Source organism: Triturus cristatus, chromosome 4_1, assembly GCF_964204655.1.
Source record: "Triturus cristatus chromosome 4_1, aTriCri1.1, whole genome shotgun sequence".
NCBI lineage: Eukaryota > Metazoa > Chordata > Amphibia > Caudata > Salamandridae > Triturus > Triturus cristatus.
This window is the reverse complement of record NC_140585.1, coordinates 439,974,534-439,996,446: the sequence shown is the minus strand read 5'-3', so window position 1 is coordinate 439,996,446 and position 21,913 is coordinate 439,974,534. Positions and strand designations below refer to the sequence as shown.

The 21,913-nt window shown below is 43.4% G+C and overlaps 2 protein-coding genes across 6 annotated transcripts in view; one reads left to right on the top strand and one right to left on the bottom strand.

The window, feature by feature from the left end:
• DCPH1 (damage control phosphatase 1) overlaps nucleotides 1–3,865 on the bottom strand; it is a 196,048-nt gene extending 192,183 nt beyond the window's left edge. Inside the window, exon 1 of one of the 4 annotated variants that reach the window (XM_085652594.1) lies at nucleotides 3,760–3,865. The gene's annotated coding sequence lies outside the window, so the exon portion shown is untranslated. Of the gene's footprint in view, nucleotides 1–3,094; nucleotides 3,130–3,246; nucleotides 3,458–3,759 lie in introns of those variants that run through there. The other 3 variants (XM_085652592.1, XM_085652591.1, XM_085652593.1) reach the window with 3 other exon arrangements.
• RMND1 (required for meiotic nuclear division 1 homolog) overlaps nucleotides 3,840–21,913 on the top strand; it is a 485,798-nt gene continuing 467,724 nt past the window's right edge. The window contains exon 1 of one of the 2 annotated variants that reach the window (XM_085652595.1): nucleotides 3,840–4,038. The gene's annotated coding sequence lies outside the window, so the exon portion shown is untranslated. The remainder of the gene's footprint in view (nucleotides 4,039–21,913) is intronic. The other variant, XM_085652596.1, reaches the window with a different exon arrangement.

Below are 21,913 nucleotides of genomic sequence, written 5' to 3'. Positions count from 1 at the left end.
AGGTCCCAAAGGCAAGACCAATTGGCTATGCCAATGCTTGCCGTATACGTCATTGACACAAAGCACAGTACCCAGGGATCAAAAAAAGACTTGTTTTGGGGAAAACTAGGGTTGGATGTTAGAAAAAAAATACCTGGGTGGATGACTTTCATGTGACAACTGACAGAATCCATAAGTGTTCATAAGTACATCCTTTTTTAATGTTAAGAGAAGCCACGTGGAGAAATAAGTGCGAGAAAATTCAGAACAGATAGAAAAAGCTTTAAAAAAAAACTATTCTTCGCCTTTTCAGTCAAGACTACTCCAGAGTTGGTGATGAATGGACGATTTACTGCCTATCACATCAGCAATGGTTTAATTGCAAAGTTCAGTATAACTTCTTGGAGCATTCTGTTCCAGTCCTAGCATGTGGCTGCACAGGACAGGTTCGTTAAATTAAACCCTGAAATCAAACACTGCTCCAAGTTATTGGGGTGGGGTTGTCCTGGCAGAAAAGAATGAGACTAAAAGTACAGAGAACCGCGCTAGAGTGTCATATGCAAAAGCAGTGGTTGAGTCTGAATCCAAATAACTTTAGGTAATATAAAAGAAAGATGGGAAGAAGAAACAACAAACCAGGTCCTGAGTGCTGTTTGAGAACAGCTTCACTGAGCTTGAGAGGGTAAGAGTCGAAGCTGTGCTGTTAACACTTGCTTTTAACCCCAGTCGAAGGTTGTCCCTACGGCAGCCTCAGTGTACAGATCAGGACAGCTAGGTACTGTCACCTTACTCAGAGCTAGTTACTGCCACGATGATGATGTCCGTGGTTTAGGTTGGTAGTTATTGTAATGGGTGACTGCACTGCCACGACATGGTGACAAGCAACTGAATGCACCTTGTAGAAAAATCGGTACCACTGACTGCATCTGCCAACGCTTGAGTTGAGACAATCAGAAACGTTCAAAGGGAGCAAAAGAACTGGTCAATCACCAACGCCAGTATAATGAGCACACTAAATTGGGCGGTGGGGAAAGGCACAAACTGGCCCACACAAGCGAGGAATATCCAAGAATAAAGTTTAACTCCTCATGTTCATCTGAATGCACAGGGTTTCTAGTGGCAAGGCGAACGGCAGACCAGTGACCGAAGCGGGCACAGCACTCCAGATTAGCGCAGCAGACCATGAAAGACTGTTCAGATCCATATTAAAGAGGCCATTTTACGGGTCAATAAAACGCAGCGAGGGGCGGGAAAGAAGAAGACGGTGCAAGGGAGAGAGCCTGGACAGAGAGAGGCAGGAGGAAAGGGGGCGGGGAGAGGCAGGGACAGAAACAGTGAAGAGAGCCAGGAAGGGAGAAATAGAGGGGGCAAGGTTAGATTGGACAGCGAGGAGGGGGGAGAACGGGAAAGGCAGAAGGGGGCATTTTATGGGTCATTAAATTCAATGGGGAGACTGGAAAAGCCGCGAAAGTAAAAGCGATAGCGCATGTGTGCGTGTGCGCACGCGAAAGTAAAAGCGATCGCACATGTGTGCGTATTCAGCTCTTTTCCAAAGCACATACTTGTGCTTCTGGCAGGCCACTGCGCACTCCCGCAAGCTGTATGCCGCCACAAACACGAGTATGTGCTTGGAAAAAAAGCTGCATGACGGCTAAAGGTCTCCTATGCAGTGCATGCACACTACGTAGGCGAGACCTAAAAATGAATGTGTCCTCATGTAACGCAACTGATGCTATTTAAAGTGCTCCGATACCAGATTCAGGTCAAATTTGCGCTATATAAAACTCCATTATTATTAATAATTAATGTACTCTGAAGTCCTTATGCAATGTAACTGGTTCTATTGTAAAACGCTCCGACACCTTCAGGTAAAGTACGCACTATATAAAAACGCATAAATAATAATGATCTAGAATTTGGCCTTTTAAGACCGGGTTTGGAACGCAAGTCATCCTTTATTAAATATTACCACCAGGTTATGAATGCACATTCAGACACACTTAAGATTGTAATCGGATCAACCTTTAAACAAAAGAAAAATCCTTGGGTCAAATTCCTTGTCTGAAGCTATAAAGGATTTATACTTTATTTCAGATTCCTGTCTTTGTACCACTCCTTGTGCATTACTACAAACACTAATAAAAAAGCAACTGCGCCAAATATCCTGGAAAGCAGACATAATCAAATTACAAACCAAGGGCCGATTTGCAAATCATATGAGAAAGATCGAATACAGCCATACCAAACAAATGCAATGAGCAAACGTTGGAGAACCCAAATCATGCGTCCAAGATTGATGGTCTTCCCAATCCAGGAGTACAGCAGGCTGAAAAAGGTTACAAACAGACTGGGACCTGTAGGTTTTGCAACTACGCAAAAGAAACGACGGCACATATACTTTCCTGCTGCCCTGTATTTATGTCTGCACGCCGTGAGCCCATGTTTTAAAAAAATGCAATCACTACTTGCAGAAGTGCATTAGTATTTTATTTTACCACAAACACCACCACAGAACTTGTACAATTTGGAAAATGTATCAATATTGTAGACTATAAAATGAAGACTGAACGGTCTCACACAGCTCTAAAATAACGGAATGGTAAAATTTTATAACGAAAATCACTGAAGCGGTGACTTTCATTTATTTAAAAAATTGCAGAAAAATATTAGTATTAGCAATATTGTTTTCACAATTAGAAAACGTTACAATTTTGTATCTACAATTTTTTTGTTGGATCGTATGGTATGTATTGTAACAATTTTAAATACTTGAATCAATAAACTATTCACAGTAGGCTTCACACAGTCCACTGTAAGTTTTCGATTCTGTCTACCGAGGTCTTCCAACGACATACAGCTAAAAGCTGTCTGCAGGCGAAACCTAAAACCTTTTGCAGATATCATATATGAATACTGCTGCTCCACACACCACAACAATCAACGCATAAATAGTGCACATGACAAAGTAGTTTCTCTTGAAGTACTTTCGGCAGCGGAGGCAGGGAATCGAGGGGGTAGGGAAGGTTTGTATTAAAAGATTACTATTTAAAGATATCAAAGCACTCACTGATATTATCTAATGCACTGAAGTAAAACACAATCCTTCAACAAATACCTTCTTTTTAATTTGAGATACTTTATGTCCAATCTTTACATGACTCAGCTGGTGCGTAGGCTAAGAGTCAAGCCAGAGATCCCTGACTCGGTACTCTCTACGAATTCTCGGGCTTACCTATTTCTTAGAGGGATGGACAAAAGACTACTTGCCTGACAACTCCAACATTAACATGTGCGTGTAACAGCAACTGGAGAAGTCCGGAACTAGACAAGTAACTTAAAAGAAAGAAGCACAAACACCAACATCGGGAACAGGTGAAAACTGACAGCAGGAAATTGTAGGCGAGTACCTTTTGACTCACACTCGAGGCACCCACCACCAAAGGAAACAGAAGACGGACTGGGGCCGAAGCAGTACTGCGCCTAATCTTTCCGGCACAAACACGGCCGCCATATCAGAAAGACAAAGTTTGTGCCCTAAACATTAAAACCGAACAAACGTTGATAATAAAAAAACAAATGAATTGAATAAATTTAGGCAAATCATGAATTATTCGTATCGTTTGTAATACTGCTCAAAAGATTATTATTGTATGTGTTCGGGAACAAACCGACGTTTCGCAGTATTATGAACGTATTTAATTCAGCACGTTATGAATTTTACTTTACTAATCTAACTTATTATTAGCAAAAATTAAATAACTGCTTTTGAATGGCTCTTACCACAACATGCTTCCCATGCAGAACATCTATCTCGTGTTCTCATGTAAGACCTTCTATTAGCGTGCATACCCAATGCGATCCACATAAGCCCAGGTAGAGAGTCTAGCGCGGAAGGGATAGAGGCTTTAGTGTTCATGGCTAAAGCGGAGAATCACGTGAAAAGCATGCTAAGTTCTCTTCCTCTCGCACGATCTCTTCAGCGATTTCGAAGCCAACTTTCGCAACCACGATGAGATCAGCGAACCGGAAACCTACTCAACTGTCAAAAGAAAAACGTCGGTAAGCTCTGAGATAGCAAGTTGTAGGTCAAAGGGGTATAGGAAAGAAATGCTGTCGCCCACCGGTGCCCTTAAAAATGTATATTGCCATTGCAGTGTCTTAGCAGGCGTCTCCTTTGGTCTCATTTTTGCCTGTTGGATGCGAACGTTTGCCGTAATCGGGCTACATGCCGCCTGTCACATTGCATGACAGCTCAAATATGAATGAATGTCCTTTAGCCTACCTGTAATTAACTCATATGTTGTACAATGCTTCAGTAACAAAAAAGTAGCCAGGTACACATAAAATCACTGACCATAGTGTCCACCTACCCCTTAATACACTTCTTTTATTTACAGTGATCCAGCGGATTACCAGCTTGAGTTACTCACACATCATATACTCACTCACCTGTGCCCATAATCATTCATACAAATAAAAATAAGCTAGTAGTACCGCCGGAGTCAATTTTGTTTTACCTGCAAGATTTCGTTATCTTTACCCAAATCTTAGCAAACCAATCTCCTTGTCAATAAATTTCCTCTGGTCAATGAATCTAGTAGGTAGTCGAATAGGTAGAAATAACATTTAGGGTTTTCTCCGATAACCACAGACTCAATGAGTTTTAAAAGTTTTATCTAATCAATAATTTTGTGAGTCAAAAATCAAATACATGGGGGCGTGGCCAGGCAGCGAAGCGCGATGGCCGCTGCTTAGGGAAGCTCTGTGATCTCCGAATCTCCCCCGCATATCCAGCACATTTATCCATTGTCTTGAAAGGGTATTCAGGTACCGGAAGGCATCCAGTACATAATCCTGTGACAGTGGGTCCGTCGCTCACCCAGGGGCCCAGATAAAACCTGATTTGAGTGTGGCCTGCTGCGGGTGCACGCGCCGTGACCTCGAGTGACAGCCGAGGCGGCGTGCCTGCTCACACAATCTGGTTGGCTGAGCCGCTGATCCTGGGTCTGCTGTGCCGCCCTGCCCCCGGCGACACCCGAGTACAGAACACTATCTGGGGCCCGGCCTGAAGGGCGACGGCGCAGCGAGACGAGGGCCTCTGCTGTGTCCTGCATCAGATGGTGCCATGAATGAAGATGACACAGTTAACTAACCACTAGGCCTGCCACGAGTCCGGCAGTGCTGGGAGCGGTGTGGGACCTGGATCGTTGTTGCCGTCTCGGGGAGTGGTGTCTGCAAGCACCGCACACGGACTGTTGGGCGAGGGCGGTGAGCAGCCCCAATTGCCTGAACTCTGGCCTATTTACAACTAGAGAGAGGCAGAACATAATCACCCGCATAACGGCACTTTGTCACAGCACTCCAGCGCGATGGTTCAACAAGGACGGGGGCCCCCGTTACATCCGGCTACGAGTCCGGCGGTGCCGAGTGCGATGTGGGACCCGAATAGTCAGGGCCATCTTGGGGAGCGGGTCACACTCGCGGACTGCGGGGCGAGGGCGGAGAGTAGCCCATGGCTACCCGGACTGCCTGAACTCTGGCTTAATCAAAACTAGAGAGAGGAATGACGTAGCCTTCCATAAAACGGCACATGGTCACGACACGCCAGGTCTCCTCGCCTGGGAGCAACAGAAATCCTTACTGAGGACCAGGAGGGTGCGTGAGGCACGGGCTCCAGCCACAGATGCCTCAACAGAGATCGCATAGTGGCAGCGGAGCACCATCTGCCCGTTGTCATCCCAGAGGAAGCGCTTGGCCCCCAGCAGCTACATCTGAAGCCGGGACCAGTGTGGAGCCGTTATCGCCGACGCTCTGGGTGAGTGCGGAGATCTTGCTCTGCCACATCCTTTTCACTACCTACATGACCGAGATAGTTTGAGGGAAACACAATGTTATCCACGAGAGTCTCCAAACCTGTACAGCAGAACAGACTGGACAGGTACACTCTCCCTAAGGCGTCTTTGCAAGACCCTCCACCCATAGACAAAAGCGCTGGAGCTCAGGGAGAAGTGGACCCAGAGCCAGCCCTTAAGGACGTCATGGCGGCAATAGCAGAGATCAAGACCTCGTTGGAACAAAAGATAGACACTATCACCCTAAAAGTCAACCTGCTACGAGCGGACCTCAATAAGAATAGGGAACGAGTTAAACAGGTGGAACTCGCAGCCACAAGCCCAGTGGAAGATACCTCCCAGTTGCAAACAGATGGGAAAGACTACAGCCTTTCGGAAATTCGCGGAAACCAAGCTTGATGACTATGAGGGACGCCTACGGCGAAACAACATGTGCATTTTAGGTGTTCAGGAGAAATCAGAGGGCCAGTTGACTGATCTTTTCGTTGAGGACCTCATTCTTAAGCACCTACAACCCAAGGGGGTGGGAAAGTTCTTTGTCATAGAAGGGGCCCACAGAGTCCCCGGGGGGGCGGCCGAAACAAGAAGCCCCTCCTCGTCCAATCTTGACCAGAGTCCTCAACTTCCGTGACCGGGATGTAATACTTCAACATGCCAGAACGAGACCCCCGCTCCGATACGACATCGCAAACATAACCTTTTTCCCTGACTTAACCCAAATGGTCTAGAAACAACAACGATCCTTTCTGGGAATCAAGAAGACACTGAGGGACAAGGGCTACAGGTATGCCATGTTGTTCCCAGCCAGGCTCCGGGTGGAGGCTGATGGTAGAGCCAGGTTCTTCGACCATTTGGAATCAGCAGCAGACTGGTTGGAGAGCAGCTGAACCGCAGAACATGCAGCATGTGGGGTGAATGTTAATTAGACTGGGCGGGTGATGGCCAGCGGACGAAGGTAATGGGCAAGGCCTGCATGCGAAGTACGCTTGGTCGTGGTGGGAGCATGAGGCGAGCGCCAAAGAGACCCGTTGGACTTATAAATAAGAGAAGTGACTTCCACATGCTAAGGACCTGAACAAATTCTGACTTTCGCATAAGGGAACTGTACTATAGTAATGCCTGAAGTGGGGAGGGGGGACGGAGCACCACGCACCCCACTTTTCTATATTTAGTTACCGTTTTGGGCGACAGGCTCTCTGAAGTTGAAACATGGGCAGTTTTAGGCCCAGAGTGCAGGGACGCACGGAAGGGGGGGAGGTTGGGAAGGGACATTAGCATGTATTAATCATTATATCGACCGCACCAGAATGTGACGGTGCACAGGAGCAGTACACAAAAAGGGATTTGGATGAGTACACAGTGGGAGACGGGGATTAAGATCCTCAGCTGGAACGTCAATGGGCTTGGTGATAAAGTGAAACGTAGCGTGGTTCATCAATACATCAAGAGAAAAGCCCCAGACGTTATCCTATTACAAGAAACGCACCTGGTGGGGAACACCTGTAGGGCGATGAACAGGGGGGTACAAACTGTTGGCACATGCGGGCTTCACAACCGGTTCCAGAGGGGTAGGAATATTGGTTTAGAACTCGTTCCCTTTCTCCATTCAATCCACATGGTCAGATGACCGGGGCAGATATATAGGAATCTCAGGTCTCCGGGAAGAAAAAGTCGCAACATTTGTTTCATTCTACATACCCCCGGGTTTCCAGGGTGACACATTCAAAGACCTGGGCGCGATCCTATTGTCGCTCCCAGAGGGCCTCCTCATGGTGGGGGGGGGGGACTTTAATGCAGTAGTATTAGAAACGTTGGATCGACACCCCCCAAGAGACATCAGACCTGCACATAGGTGGCTGCCTGACTTCCTTGGGGCCATGGGGTTGGTGGATGGATAGAGAACACATAACCCGAATGGGATCCAATATACCTTCTTGTCGGGGGCCCATCGCAGCCTTTCCCGCATTGACTATATCCTGGTTCCAGCGTCACAGGCACTCAATATCTGTGAGATCCGTCATTTAGCCAGGGGAATCTCCTATCACTCGCCGCTTTGGGTGCATGTAGTCCTAGGCCAAACGAAAGTTGGGAGAGTTGCTCCCAACAATCCGTGGTATCTCCGGGACTCAGAGACCCGAAAGGAACTAATTCAAACCACAAACCACTACGTTCAAGAGAATGAGGGTACGGTGGAGTCTGCCCAAATATTGTGGGAGGGCTACAAATCAGTAAGCGGTGGGCAGGCCCTGTCCCTGATAGCCGGCAAGAAGAAAGACAGACAGACAGAAGGACATAGTGCAGGCAGAGGACGAGGTCCGTAGACTGGAGGTAGAACTAGAACTGGCGGTAACCCCTGAGAAACTGCACTTATTATGTCTTAAACAAGACGAGTTCAGAGCCTTGGCAACAGACAGAGACAGGGCTCAAGGGAGGGAAGCAAAAAGCAAAATATATGAACACGGGGATAAGGCAGGCAAGTTAATAGCATGGCTGGAAAGGAAGGAATGGGCCAACCGCCTAGTACCTAAGCTGAGGGGAGAAGATACTGATCCTATCACTGACCCCCCAAGAAATTGTGAACCGGTTTGCCGATCATTATCAGACAGTGTACCGCACGAACAGACAGTACACTGAAGAAGCCTCTCGTGCCTTAATTCATGACATTGCACTTTACACCCTGCCTGAAGAAAACTGTAAATACCTCGAGGCTGACTTTTCGGATGATAAAATTGCGCAAGCAATACGAGCTATACACTCGGGGAAGTACTCGGGTCCTAATGGCATACCCATCGAACTCTACAAGCTCAGGCCTGACAAGATAGCCCCGTACCTCCACTCGATGTTTATGGATAGCAGAGAAAGGGGGATGATCTCGTTTGATCAAAGAGCAGCTAACATTCTAGTCCTTCACAAAGAAGGCAAACCCAAAACCAGCTGTGCCTCTTATAGGTCGATATCCCTCCTTAAAGCAGAACCCAAGATCCTCGCAAAACTTCTGGCAATCCGGTTAGTGAAAGTAATAGACAGCCTAGTACATCCAGACCAGTCTGGCTTCATGTCACATCGGAACACAGCCTTGAACCTGCACAGAGTGCACGGGGTGTTGGGAAGAGCAGCCACTATTTAGGAGCCTGCAGTACTGGTCTCCCAAGACGCTACCATGGCCTTTGACGTGGTGGAATGGCCGTACCTCTTTGCAGTGCTCGAGAAGATGGGATTTGGGCCCAATTATTATGGGCTGGGTCAGACTACTATATTCGAAACCAATGGCGCAGGTGGTGGTGAACAATAGTAAATCTGAGGTATTTCAACTAAGCCGTGGGACACGCCAAGGATGTCCCTTGTCCCAGCTCCTGTTTGCTCTGGTTCTGGAGCCCCTAGCGGCGTGGATCCATGGGGACCCGGTCATTCGTGGTCTGCGATGGTCCCCTGACATGGAGGATAGGATATCTCTATATGCAGACGACATTGTGTTATATTTGGCCTCCCCGAGAGCTTCTATGGTGTGCACACTGGATATACTGGCAGTGTTTGGCAGATATTCAGGATTCACAATAAACTGGACCAAATCTATCATGTATGTCCTTCGGGGAGAGCCGCCTGTCCTGCCGAGGAATTGCCCGTTTCAGACCACAATAGAGGGCTTCAGATACCTTGGCATTTTCATCTCACTGGATCCCACGCTCCGTTTCACCTGGAACTTCCTGCCACCAATACAAAGATTCAAACGAGACATAGGGAGCTGGAAGTATTTGCCACTCTCTTTGCTGGGCAAAGCCACCCTCTTTAAAATAATGGCGCTGCCCAGCTTCCTTTACGCCCTCCAGAACTCATTAGATCTGGTTCCTAAATCATATTTTCAGGAAATCAAGAGCCTCCAGAGAGACCTGTTGTGGGATGGAAAACCCAAAATCGCCATGACTAAACTCACCCTCAATTGGTATGACGGAGGCATCAGCCTCCCAGATATCAAAAAATACTTCTGGGCGACTCAAGCTGGCAGCCATAAACCAGGGGACCTACGGGCGCCTCGATGACCCGGGATACGCCATGGATAGGTGGCACCTGCCGGGAGGGAACTACAGTAGAGTGCTCTACTCTAGACCTCGTAAATACTCCTTAAAAGGCCCAACCTCCCACTCGGTCCACATATGGAATGTCGTAAACAAGCATTTGGGCTGGGACCGCAGGCTCACACTGGCAACACCCTTGTGGAATTCCGGAAAACTGGGGAACCTGTGGCGAATCCGGGGATTTGATAAGTGGGATCTTATCGGGATCTGCCAGATCAAGGACCTTTGGTTAAAGGCGAACTCATACCGTTTGCCTCCCTTCAACAGCAGTATAGTTTAGCAGACACTGAACGCTTTAAATATATCCAGATCCGTCATGCCCCCCAGACCCATCTCACCAAGGGGACTTACCTCCCAGATGCCTCTCCCTTAGAGGATAGAATACTGGACGGCTATCTGCCCGAAAAGGCCATCTCCTTGATTTACTAAAAACTAATTAATAATATGAAGGACCCACTCCAGTCCCTAAAAGAGAAATGGATAAGAGATGGAATTGAGCATGATGAGGAAGATTGGCGAGTGGCAGTTTGCTCCCCGAGGGAGGTGGCGATTCAGGCTAGACTGCGCTTAGTGCAACTCAAGATTCTCCACAGAATCTACATAACAGGACCATGTCTGGTCCATATGGGTAGAGCAGACAGTGGGAAGTGTAGACGTAAATGTGGGAAGGACGGCACCTTCATACATATCATATGGGAGTGTGACCAAATACAAACTTACTGGAGTGCTATTCACTGCATCCTCAGTGAGGTGTTCACCATAGAATTGCGTCCGGAGGCGCACATGTGCCTCCTGAACATATGGGAACCCACGGACCTCACCTCCTACACAAAGCTCTGGGCTACACTGGCTGTAATGATCGTGAAGAGAAATATCGCACGACATTGTGGTGCCCTTCAACCACCCATGGTAGAATCATGAAAGGAAGATCTAGACTGGTGCATGTTCAGGGAAAAGTCCGTCTACATAGCCAGAGGGTGTCCCAAGAAATGGAACAGTGTTTGGGGCCCTAGGAACTCATACTGCGGCAATATTTGTACCCCGCCGGCACACACGAATGACGAGGATAGCCTCACACCGCCCAAATAGATCCACGCTATGTACTAAGATTTGAATCTATGTAAACCAGTAACTAAAATACTTGTAATGTACTGTCTCCTCAGTATGTTAAGTATGGTATGTTATGTCGATGACACTTTAATAAAAAGATTTATTAAAAAAAAAAATCAAATACATGTTAACATCGGGTTCATTCAGGAAAGAAATCAAGTTTTGTTCAATATAAGTCTCATTAAAATACCTGAAGAGGGAGAAAAACAGAGGGCAAGTATAAGGACAGATTTCATAGAAATATATTTACCTAAGATGTTAGATGAACCCAACTCCTTGAAAATGAGCCAGGAGGAGTCCACCAGGACAGGTGGAAGACAAGGGATCAGGACAGGTTCAGGACCGGGAAGGTGACCTCTTCTAAGTGCAACGCCAGCGTCGCACCCCTCTCTGGCACTACTCTCCTCGATTTTCTTCCGCGACTCCCCTCTTGATGATTAGATTATCGATCAGTATTTCGGTCTCTCGAGCAGGGTCTCTGGCATCTGCAGGGTCTGAGACAGTGTCTCTGACAGAGTCTGTGGCAGCATCGGTGTCGGGTCTGTGTCTCTCCTCTAACTAACCTACCTCAATTATACTATTCTGTGTTCGTGTACCACCCCCAAATGTTTCAATATCACGAAATCCTCTATTTCTGATTGGACAAGGCAAGGAGGTGAATTCATCACACCATGCTAAATGTAATATTTTACTTTAGGTTCGTCGTTCTATGTTCCCACCCCTTGATTTACTTTCCCAAAGCTTTATTCCCACCCGCATTTCATATTATGATCAATACAATTTATACTATTTGTTGCTCTTGTCTGGGTCAATGGGTTAAGTTCTCATGAGATTTCTCCCCAGCTTGACCTTGGCTGGGTTTCAACTGTGTCATCAGGGTTCTGGGCAGGATTTAGTGCGCGTGCGCACTGACCAAGTGGGGTAGGGATTTCAGTCACTCTCTGAGGCCCAAATACGAACTAATAATAAAGTCAGAGAAAAACATGTTAGAATACGGAAATAAATGAATTCACTGTATACCACCTAGCTGTACTCTAATCCCATTTACTTATTTATATCTTTCGCATTAGCACTTTAGTAGAACTTGCAAGGTTTAGTTTAAGCAAAACATGCGCATTAACATGTGAGTTTCAAGCGGCCATTTTAAAAGCTATTGCGCAGCTGCAAAAGTCTTCCTCCAAGCATAGAAAACATCATACTACGTAGATGCAGTAGACGCATGCGCAGTGAAATTCCCGCGTTTTGTCGGCTATTTCAATGACGCTAGGGATACTGGTTAGTAATACACATAGCCAAGCGTCCCCTAGATACTGTATAACGTATGTAATGCAATTATTAGTATCCACAAACAGGTTGATTAAGGTGTTATACGTTATTTGAGAGGATTGCATTCGAGCAAGTTTCTTCATTACGAAACCTTGCTCCATCAATGCCCTCTCTGATGGCATTTTATGCCATCACCAATTTTGTATTACTAATTCAAATGCCAACTTTAGCACTTTTCATTTCTATTTCTTCTTCAACTCTTTCATTTCTTCCTTTTTCCGCTGTAAAGCCCTTATTCTTTTGTAAAAACCTCCCTTTATTTCTTTCAGTTGTATTTCTTCGTATTTTCTCTTTTTTCCCTTTTCACTCACTCCATACTCCTTTCTTTTCTTTCAAAATTTGTGCCATACATAATTGCTAAAACTAATAAAGTTATTCCCATTATTGGCATTATTATTTGACCTAAGATTCCTTTACCTACATTAGAAAACCAACTACCTATAATAGAAATGCTATTTGTTAATTTCTTCCATACACTGTCAACTTCCAGTGGTTTCAAATCTTCTTCTAATTTCGTAATATTTTTAATATATCCTCATTTCAACACTTTTATCAGGAATATAAGTGCAACAATGTTGCACTTTCAACATTTTACAAACTCTGCCCTCTTTTGCCAATAATATATCAAGAGCAAGTCGATTTTGCAAAACCATAGATCTGATCTCAACCAATTCTGTATTGATCATCAAGAACTCTCCAGCAGTGTCAGTAGATAACCGATACACTACTGTAGAAAGCTGACAAATTTTATGAGAATTCAGAATTACTCCCACTGAAGGTATCAATGCACCGAAATATGTCACCTACTATTTCAGAAAAACTAGCTCTTTTTATATGTGTTAGTTCTTTTGCGTCTTCATTGCTTCCAGTGATTCTTTTTACATGGTACACTTTCGGAAATATTGTTCCAAAATAGCAACTCCCGTACCAATGATCAGGTAATCTGAAAATAAGCATTATTGCCACATATATAATAAATTCCAGGAAATACTGGATCTGTTCCACCTTTTAGTCCCCATCCCCCAATAATCAAGAAATTATGCTTGCATTCACTGGAACCAATAATTACATTGTTAGATTCAGTCTTTAATCTATGGAGGCAGATCTTCCCTTTCTTTTCAAAATCCAGAGACATAGCAGCATGAGTCTTGCCAGTTTTATAAACTTCATCTTTCTCAGCCCACTGAGGTATCTGTGGTTTTGGTTCAGAAGCCCTTTTCTGGAAGTCCTGTCCCCTTTGCTCAACTAATTTCAAAAATACCTATACTACTTCGTGTAATCTACAGGTTAAATTATGCTTGTGTGCTTCAGCTATATCTATTGTCTTCATTGTTAGAAAAAATTCTCCCATAAACTGTGAGTCTCTAGTACTAAGAACTGGGTTCATGCTCTTTCGCATAGGAACCTCAGAAAAAATCACGTCCACATTAGAATAATAATATTGCAGTTTTCCTGTTTTATAAAATATACTTGCTAACACACTACAAGAAATACCATATGTTAATGTAATATGATGATAGGTCACACCTTCTGCTACTGATGCTGGTAACTTCATACACACGTAACAATCACTAACTTCCATAGTGTCCACGTATTGCACTAATAATTTTGTAAAAAGATTTAAAGCAGTGTCATTGTCTGTCGCAGTGTGTGATATATCTAACTCATCTGGTACTTCCCTAAATCTACTTTGTCTCGTCCTGTCTCATTCTCATCTGGTGCTTCTAAGGCTACCCTATTTCTTTCAATGTTAGTTATTCTCTCGTGTGTGCATGCTATTCTTTTCTACTTTAGCCATTATATAAGGAATGGCAACTATTAGTGCTAACCAAATTACAAGTACTAAAAATACGCTACATATACATATGCTACAACATTTCTTTACACAATTCGGTTTTCCAGCAGCTCTATTGTCAGCCATTTTCTTTTGGACAGGAAGATTTCTCTTCTTTAAAATATAATTCTTTTGCGATTATATCTTTTGGTAAACAATTTTCGTTGGTCTCACTTCCTCGTCAATTTGCTCTGCATTTAATTCTTCCTCATCTTCTTCATTTATTTCCAAATTCTCGAAGTCTTCAATAATAACATACGTCCATTCAGGACCTTTGAATTTATTGTTCATTATTTTCAATCTTGTGCTTCTTCATTTGGGATTTTCCTTTGTTTGTTCAGTCTGACTGGATACCTCATTTACTTGGTCCTGTCCCTCATTTATTGTTTCGAGTCAGTATCTCACTCCCTTGATTACACTAGGCCTATTATCGCCTTTTCTGATTCTTTTGGCTTGCACTGGACTTTCTTCAAGTGTTCTTTTGTTTTCATTGGTTTGTGGCACAACTTGGTTATTTTAGTCTTCAGAATGTCTCTCCATCTGACCTTGTCCACGGCGTATTGCCTTAATATCATCTGCCTGGATGCATTCTTCTTCCTTAAACTGACCCTGTTCGGGTTTTGTTACAATTTGTTTTTCTTCTGCTCCTCCGTGAACTTGTTTTTCTTTTCCTGTCTGGTCCTGATCAGGTCTTACTGCACTTTGGTTTTCTGCCGCCTGAATGCGTTTTTCTAAGCCTATCTGTCCCTCCTCAGACTCAGGAGCTGTGGTTTCCGTTTCTTCCATCTGAGTAGATTGTTCTCTCCTTGACTGGGCTTGCTCAGGTTCCCTAACCTTTGTATTTTCACTTTCCTGAGCGCGTACTTCTACTCCTATCTGGTCCTCACTCTTTTCCTGACTAATCTGGTTTGGCTTCTTGTTCTTACAATTACTTCAGGTATTTCTACTATTGGGATCCAATTATCCTGCTGGTGCTCGGTTGTTCTTGGTCAGCTACTTCAGGATCTGTTATTCTGAATCCTTCACCTGTACATCCTTCAGCATCCCCAACCGTTTGAGTCAGTTGAGGTCCCTCTTCGTCAGGTGTTGGTACTCTTTTAGTATGGCTTGCATGAATCCAATTAGGCAAACCCGCACATTTTACTGCTGTCGTTGTAACCAATATAACCTGATGTGGTTTTGCCCACCTTGGTGCTAGGCACGATTCTCGAGTGTGATTCTTCACAACTACCCTGTCGCCGGGGTTCAGATCATGCGCTTGATTCGGCTGCTTGGCGACTGCGTCTTCTCCAACCTGGTGAGAGATAGAACGCACTTGGTCAGCCAACTATTCAACAGCTAGTGTCCTGGTATGCATGTTTGTATCATTGCTCTTCCCATGAGTATTTCATGGGGACTCAATCCAGTATTCTTGTCTGGAATACTTCTGAGCCCCATCAGAACAAGAGGTAAAGCATCAGGCCGGTCCAGTGGGGTGGATGCACACACCTTTCCCAATCTTGACTTAATTGTGCCATTCATTTATTCTACCACTCCATTAGCCTCTGGGCGGTATGCGCAGTGCAGCTTTTGTTCAATGTTAAATACTTCACAAATTAATTGAATTATTTTATTATTAAAATGAGACCCTCTGTCTGATTCAATAGTTACTGGAAAACCGAATATAGGAATGAGTTTTCTCAATAGAAGTTTGGCCACTGTCAAGCTGCCATTTCCTAGGGTTGGGTATGCTTCCACCCATTTTGAGAATAAACAAACTATGACAAGTACATATTTCAATCCTCGATAAACAGGCAACTGAATGAAATCTATTTGAAGCCTTACAAATGGACCTTCTGCTTTTCTAATTCTTCCCATACTGACTATGGTCTTCTTGCCTGGATTCATTTGTTGACAGGTTAAGCATCTCTGGCAAAGACTCTCTGCAACAGTCCTGAATTTTGCATTAAACCAATCTCGTCTGAAAAGTCTTATCATTGCATCCCTGCCTATATGGGTGTCGCCATGATACACCCTAACCATTGGTGCAAGCATACAGTCTGGCATAACTGGTCTGCCATCTAAGTAAACCAATAAACCGTCTTCTGCCTTTCTCTGACAACCCACCTTCTCCCATTCCTCTCTTTCTCTTGTTTCCACCTCTTGTAGTTCTCTTACTTCTTTCCATGTGTCTAATCCTGAAAGTAACATAAGTTGGCAGCTGAATCCACATGTTTAAATTTTCTTGTTCACTGCTATTTTATATTTGGCGCAGTGTTGGGCAACCTGGTCAGCATATCGATTACCTGCCGTCACATGGTCATTTCCTGACTGATGTGCAGCACACTTGACCACTGCCATCTCTTTTGGCAATTATATTGCTTCAAGTAATTCTTTCACAAATATTCAATTTTTAATGGGAGACCCTGAAGAAGTCAGGAAGTCTCGCTGCAGCCAAAGCTGGCCAAAATTGTGCACAACCCCGTAACCATACTGACTATCAGTGTAAATGGTTACTGTCCAATTTTTCCCATTTTTGCAAGCTTTAATTAAAGCTATCAATTTGGCTACTTGTGCAGACTTGACTCCTGTTAAATAGGATGCTTCGACTATTCCTGCCAATGTACACACAGCATAAGCAGCACTTAGTCCACCTTCCTCATGGCGCATACACAAGCCATCTACAAAGAGCTCATGTTCAGCATTCTCCAAGGGTTCCTCCTGTATGTCAGGACGGGGTTTGGTACTATGTTCTGTCACGTCGAGACATTTTTGTTCGACTTCATCCTTCACCTCTTCATTGTATGGATCTGGTAACAAGGTAGCTGGGTTAAGAACAGTACATCTAATTATGGTCACGTTTTCAGCCCCTAGTATAATTATTTCGTAGTTTGTCATTCTACTTGGGGTAAGATACTGAGTTCGGGTTCTTGTCAAAAGAATTACAACTGCATGTGGGACGTACACTTTTGCAGGGTGTCCCACCATAATGGACTCACTCTGTTCCAGACTCGCACACGTTGCAGCTACTGACTTTAGACAACTAGGTAATGCAGATGCTACGGGGTCCAAAGTAGCAGAAAAATATGCCAACGGACAACGCATTAGACTATGTCTCTGTTAAGACTGAGTGTGCACAGTTATCTTTCTCACAACAGAACAGTGCAAATTCTTTTGAATAGTCAGGCATACCTAAAGCAGGTGCTTCACACAGACATTTTCGTAATTTTACAAAAGCTTCCATGCTTTGATCATCCCACTCTATTGGGTCCTTTACTCGCTTTTTTGTCATTTGTATCAGGGGTTTTGCCAATAGGGAAAACCCTACAATCCATTGTCTGCAATATCCTACAACACCAAGAAACATCCTTATTTCTCAATGGTTTTGTGGCAGTTTCATTTGACTTATTATTTTTATTCTCTCAGAGGTCACTTTTCTTAGTCCTCTCTGTATCTGATATCACCAATATTTAATTGTTGTTTGGCAAAACTGTAATTTCTCTGGGGACACTTTATGTCCACCTTTGGCTAGATGGTTCAATAAGCAATGGAATCAGTAACACAGTCGTCCCTTTTTTTCGATGCGACTAGCAGGTCATCAATATACTGTACTAGGACTGACTCCCTAGGCAGCACTAATGTTTTAAGACACTTTTTCAAAATTTGGTTAAAAACCGAAGGACTTTCAGTAAACCTTTGTGGAACTCGATTCCAAACATAAATACGATCCTCAAATTTGAAAGAAAATAAAAACTGACTATCAGGATGCAAGGGAATGGGGGAAAAAGGCATGGCATAAATCAATTACGGTAAACCATCCTGCCTTCCATGGTATCTGGTACAAAATCACTGCAGGATTAGGTGCTATAGGGCAACATGGCACAACAATCTTGTTTATCTTTCATAAATCTTGTACTACCCTTTATTTTCTGTTAGGTTTCTTGATGCCAATTATAGGTGAATTACAAGGACTACTCATTATTTCTTTTAAAATGCCTTGTTCGACCAGTCGATCAATTTCTGCTGCAACACCAGCTTTTATTTCGGGACTCATTTTGTATTGTCGAGTATTTGGGTAAACTGCACCTTCTTTCACCTTCACCTTCACAGGATCTACATTTTTCATTAATTCTACTTCTTTTCCTGTAAAATCCCACACTTCAGGATTTACTGTTGTTTTGACCTCATTTGGTAAGTCATCTTTGGTCATTATAGAAAACAATTCATCTACTTCTGTTCCTTGTTTGGCTAGCATGATTTTGTATACTCCGTCTTCGTCTGGAGTCTGAATAGCAACACCATCTGGTGTGTAAAATATGGTGCAATTCATCTTGCACAATAGATCCCTCCCTAATAAGTTCACAGGACTGGAGTCACACACTACAAACTTATGCATCTCCTTGAATTTGCCAATACGTACATTGGTTTTGTAATTTGGGTCCTAATTTGTTTATTAGAAACACCCACTACTTGGATTTCTTCCCCCGAGAAGGTTAGGTTTGGGATGTCTGCTTTTCTCACGGTATAACGGGTAGCACCAGTATCCAACAAGAAGGTAATGTCATTTCCTTCCACCTTACCATCAATATATGGACCTGACTGATCTACCGGCAAGGATGCGCCAAGTACACACTCCTCTTCTTACCCCCTCAGGCACCGTCATAAGGTGCTGTCATCAAAATAAGAATCCTGCAAAAGAAATTGCGATGTTACAACATTTTTCTTACCACTTCCTTCTTGAAATCCCGTGTCCGTACTGTACTTGGCTTGACTCACAAAATTTGGCATAGGGGCAGGTGGTAATTGACTCTGTAGGTTTACAACCTGCTGCGGCTGACTCATTATCACCTCATTCTGCGTCTGTGGATTTAAATTTTGATTTGGGCTATTATTATTCCGTATACTTTTATATTCATTTTTCCAATGCCCCAATTTTTCCGCACCCATGACAGGGAAACATTTTCTTTGCTTCCTCTCTGCTCAATCGCCCTTTTGGTTTACCCCCATTATTCTCACCATGACCTTGCCCCTTTCCTGTATTTCCTGCCTGATTTTGTACCTGGAGTTCTTGCTGTTCTGCTAATTTCACTTGAGCAAACATCACTTTCTCCTCTAAATTCTTTCGTCTATTATCAATTTCATCTCCACAGTATTTTGCATATTTGAGGAACTCCTCTATGGGCTTCGCTTGCCAGCACAGATTGTGCTGCTTAATCATTTGGCATATCTCTTGTCTTAACCCTGACACAAACCAATACATAAAATGAGCCGTGTCCTTATCTCTAATATTTTCAAATCCACTATACTGTTTGAACACCTGTAAAAGGCGCTCATAGTAAGCATGTACAGACTCATCCTTTTCCTGGGTTATTCTATCTATCTTTATCCAATCTGTTTCTTTTGGAGGAAATTTCCCTTTTAAGAAAGTAATTACTTGGTTATATTTCTTCATAACCAACTCTGACGGGGCTCCTGTTTTCTCATCTCGCGGGTAATCATCACTAGGCCAATCAACTGTAATTTTACATTCAGTCCACAAATCAGCAGGAACCACTATGTTAAATAAACCATCCAAATCTTTCAACTAGACCTTCGAAACCTTCACAAATCTCTCAACTTGCCTGTACCATTCCACTGGTTTTTCTCTCAACTTGGGGAAATCATTAGTAAATGATAAAATATCCTGTCGGGTCCATGGGACATGTACATATCCCCCTCCTGGAACCTCTGTCATTGGGTACAATCTTTCAGCCTTCTCTGTCTCTTTCATCAAATATTCGGATGCCAATCGTTTTGTCTGTGATTCTTCTTTTTTCTTTGTCCATCTAACTTTCCATCTGTCAATATCTCCCCAATTTTGTAATAGCGTCATCAACTCCTTAATCTGCAATTTTCTTCCTGACATATTCATGTTTTCTAAATCTTTATCAGAAAATTCTGCTCTATAGGGTTTCTGCAACACCTTGGATCTCCCTATTTCAATCCCCATTTCTGAGGTCAAATTTGTCAATTTCTCATTAAATAAGTTTATATTTCTACTTATGCTTCTGCAAATGAACAGCAACTCTTCTTCACTATAGGTGTTTAACCTATCCAGTCCTACATTCTACATTTCTTCTAATTCAATTCTTAATTTGAAAATGTCCAATATTTTCAGTGGTGGGTCTGGTTTTTCTATTTCTTGTGCCCATCTTTCTATTTCTTCTGGGGTTACTATTGTGGCACTCATGGTCCCTGTGGATGTCTCTATTCGTACTTCTTTCGAGCAACCTGGTGTAACTCTTCTGGGTGTGTCATTCATTTGCCCTCTTATCGGTAAGTCCATGAATGAAATCACTGACTCACATTCACTAGCTTGATCATCAATTATTATTTTCTCTTTTCTAGGTTCCATAATGGAAGTAGTCATGACGGGTGTTTTACGACAATTTGATTTATCCCCATACAATGGGACTACAGGACCTACAGTCAAAGCTTCAGGATGCGTGTTTAACTGGGAAATGTTCTGTATTAATTCACTTCTAGTTTTATTTATTGCTTCCCTTTCTCTTTCTTGAAGTACGCTTTCCTTTGTTTCGTCATGTACAACCTGCAGAATTAAAGGCGTATCTAGAACTGGGGCACTCGGGGTTGTTCTATTCAGTCCTTCTTGATAAGGCGGAGGATTTTTCATTAAAATATCTTTTAAATAATTATCTCCTGAGTCTCCACTACCTGTCATTGTTAAGTGCTTTGTTTTCTCTGTGCATTGTCCTCCAACCTGTTCCTCAGTCATTAGTACTGGATATAATCCTTCAGCCATCATGGCTCGTCTCCACTGTTTCATCTGATTATCTCGGGTTTGACGGGGACATTTTGGATAGTATCTACTCGGGTTTCTGTTAATTGGGGATCTATCACGCTCAAATGCTTCAGTTTACCATTCTTCTAATGCTTCGTACTGGGTCAATCTAGGTCTGGGTTCTAATTCATTCATTCTAGTGCGTAAGTTATATAAGACTCTCGCGTTAAATGTTCCAAATTCGGGGAAAGCTAATATTCCATCGTCTTTTGTGTACTCTATCCAATTTTCTAACCCTACACGGTTATGATAGCCTCTTTCCACCATCATGTATGATGCGGCCGTTTTCGGGGGAGGGATAAGAATTCCCTCTCTAGTTTTAAGGGGTTTATCCTTTTTAAAATAATTGTTAATTTTCTGCATGAATTACATTTTTCTCCTTTCTCCTTACATTGCGTGTGAATTCTGGTTAAGATACTGTTCGTAAGCAAAACCAATAAACCTTCTATCTGGATGGGTTCCTATTAAAGTCGGATCGTACATACAAGTTCCAGGGTCTATTATTATTCTAGGGGACTCTATGGTTATGACCAATCAAATATCTGCTCTTACTTAAATGATTCTCCAATCCCTGTGCGGCTTCTTATTCTTACAACCAATCAGATTCTGTTTTGCTATGCGTTTAGCCAATACCAGCGCGACTCTCAGTGACGTCAGTATCACTCCTTTTCACTAACCCCTCCTTTACACTTTTTCGCGTCAGTCACACGCCCGCTGCTTCAACCATTCCCAGCGCTGCCCTCTGTGACGTCAGTGCAGCACTCGCAACTGACCCCTCCTTTACAAGGTAATGCGAAAACGTATTTTCTCACAATTGACATGCAATTAATTAACAACATAGAAACATTCGCTGCTTTGTCTAATCCTCTCTAAATTCAAAGAATAGTCTATTTCTTTTGCTGCGAGTAAAACCTTTCCG